A 2,500-nucleotide genomic window follows, 5' to 3' on the forward strand; every position below is an offset into this window, starting at 1 on the left:
GAAGAGAAAAGAAAGTAAAAAAGAGGAATAATATATATATATATATATATATATATATATATATATATAAAGATAAAAAAAGGAAAATGAAAATATGAGATGAGAAACGAAAAGGAAAGGGAAAATAAACGACAGAAATGGTAAATACATTAGTGATACTGATAATAATTATCTAACAACAAAACAACAATAATGATATCAACAACAATAGCGACAGCAACAGCATTGACAACATCATCAACAATAACAATCAAGTTTATATTGATAAAGATGACGACCCCCCCCCCCCCAAAAAAAAAAAAAAAAAAAAAAAAAAAAAAAAAAAAAGCACGAAATACACAGAACAGGAAAGTGACAAAGGACGCAACAATGACTAGCAATTGCACGGGCGCCGAAAGTGAAAATACCAACAGAGTGAGATCAGTTCTTCAAGTTAACAGAAGAGCTTGAATCCGTTCACCATCTCCACGAGCTGTCATCACTATGATCAGTCACTGTACACAGTCATCATCATCATCATCATCATCGCAGTATTAATCGCTATTAACAATCATTACTACGATTACTATCATCATCACCATTAACAGTCTCCATCACTATAGCAATTATCACGGTTAACAATCATCGCTACCATTAATCATCCTCACTATTAGCAATCACCATCACCGTTAAGCCACCATTAAAAATCATTTTCCCCACCAACGATCACTTTCATCATTATCCCCATTACCATTAGCACCATCATTATCAACTTTAATTACCATGACAGAAAAAAATAGAGATACGAGAAACAGAAAACGGGATTCAGGAGGAGAAAAAAAAAAAAAAAAAAAAAAAAAAAAAAAAAAAAAAAAGAACACAGAAAATGGATTTAGGAATACGAAGGAAATATCAGATAATGGGTTAAAAACAGGGAAGTGGGAAACAGGAGAATTGGGATAAGAAATTAAATGGAAACGAACCCAAAAATAGGAATTAAAAGAGAAAAAAATTAAAACCAGACTGAAAAAAAAAACAGAAAAAATAAGGAGACAACAAAGACAAGAAATGGATTTCGGAGGAAAATACAAGAGAGAATCAGAGAATGCGATTAGATAAAAGGACAAGAGAAGCACATAAATTACGAATAAAATCAAGAACAGGAACACGAGGGAATAATGTGGAGATAAGAAACAAGAAAAAAATTGAAGAAAGAGAGAAATAAATGCCTAAATATAAATGTCACGGAGAGAGAGAGAGAGAGTGAGTGAGAGGAGAGAGAGAGAGAGAGAGAGAGAGAGAGAGAGAGAGAGAGAGAGAGAGAGAGAGAGAGAGAGAGAGAGAGAGAGAGAGAGAGAGAGAGAGGTGTGTGTGTGTGTGTGTGTGTGTGTGTGTGTGTGTGTGTGTGTGTGTGTGTGTGTGTGTGTGTGTGCGAGCGCGCGTGCGTGCGTGCGTGCGTGCGTGCGTGCGTGCGTGTGAGTGTGTGTGCGTGTGCGTGGCTACAGACATCGATATGCAGGCGCGGCATTCCCGAAGGCTGAAACAAAACCTAGATGAGACCAGAATAAATAAAGAGAAAAGAGCAAACTAAACAGAACGAAGGGGGGGGGGGTAGAGGGAGGAGGAGGAAGGGGGGAAAGATAGAGGGAGGAAGGAGGAGGAATGAAGGGGAGAGAAGGGGAGAGGAAGAGAGGGAGGGAGAGACGGAGAAAGGGATGGAGAGACCGTGAGAGGGAGTGACTAGATAGTGACAAACAGACAGACAAACGAAAATATACACACACACACACACACACACATATATATATATATATATATAATATATATATATATATATATATATATATATATATATATATATATATATATATATATATATATATATATATACACAGAGAAAGAGAAATCTAGTCTATCTATTACACAGCCGCCCTCTGCACTAGAGAAACAATACCACAGGTGATGAGAGGAGGTCAGACTGCGGTCGCCTCGCTCACACAAATGGGGGGAGGGGGGGAGGGAGAGAGGGAGAGGGAATGAGGGAGGGAGAGAGGGGTGTGAGTGGGGGATTGACGGAGTGGAGGGAGAGGGGAGAGAGAGAGAGTTAGAGGGGGTGGAGAGGATGAAGAAATAGGAGAGACAGAATAGGAGAGAGAGAGAGAATAGGAGAGAGAGAGAGAATAGGAGAGAGAAAAGAAGAGAGAGAAGAGAGAGAAGAGAGAGAGGAGAAATGGAGAGAGAGAGAGAGGGAGAGAGAGAGAGAGAGAGAGAGAGAGGAAATGGAAGAGAAAGAGAAAAGAAGAGTGAAAGAATAACACGAGGAAGAGAGGGAAGAAGGGAGAAACGACAAGGACACAGGGACGGAAGGAGGAAGGGAGCAGAAGAAACTGAGAGTAAGACAAAGAGACAAAAAGAGTGAAAGACATAGACAGACAGACAACAACAGTCAAGAGAAAGCCAAACAAAATAAATAGATAGCGCGAAAAAAGCAGATTTCACACCTCTTTTTTTTTTTCCAGCT

General features: G+C 39.3%; 1 long non-coding RNA gene across 1 annotated transcript in view; it reads right to left on the reverse strand.

Annotated features, from left to right (window-relative positions):
* Nucleotides 1-2,483: 2,483 nt before the first annotated feature.
* LOC119575468 overlaps nucleotides 2,484-2,500 on the reverse strand; it is a 53,470-nt gene continuing 53,453 nt past the window's right edge. Inside the window, exon 2 of the long non-coding RNA XR_005228983.1 lies at nucleotides 2,484-2,500. This exon is cut by the window's right edge and continues 139 nt beyond it. This is a non-coding gene — a long non-coding RNA (uncharacterized LOC119575468).

The sequence above is a fragment of the Penaeus monodon genome, chromosome 7 (assembly GCF_015228065.2).
Source record: "Penaeus monodon isolate SGIC_2016 chromosome 7, NSTDA_Pmon_1, whole genome shotgun sequence".
In the NCBI taxonomy this organism is placed as follows: Eukaryota; Metazoa; Arthropoda; class Malacostraca; order Decapoda; family Penaeidae; genus Penaeus; species Penaeus monodon.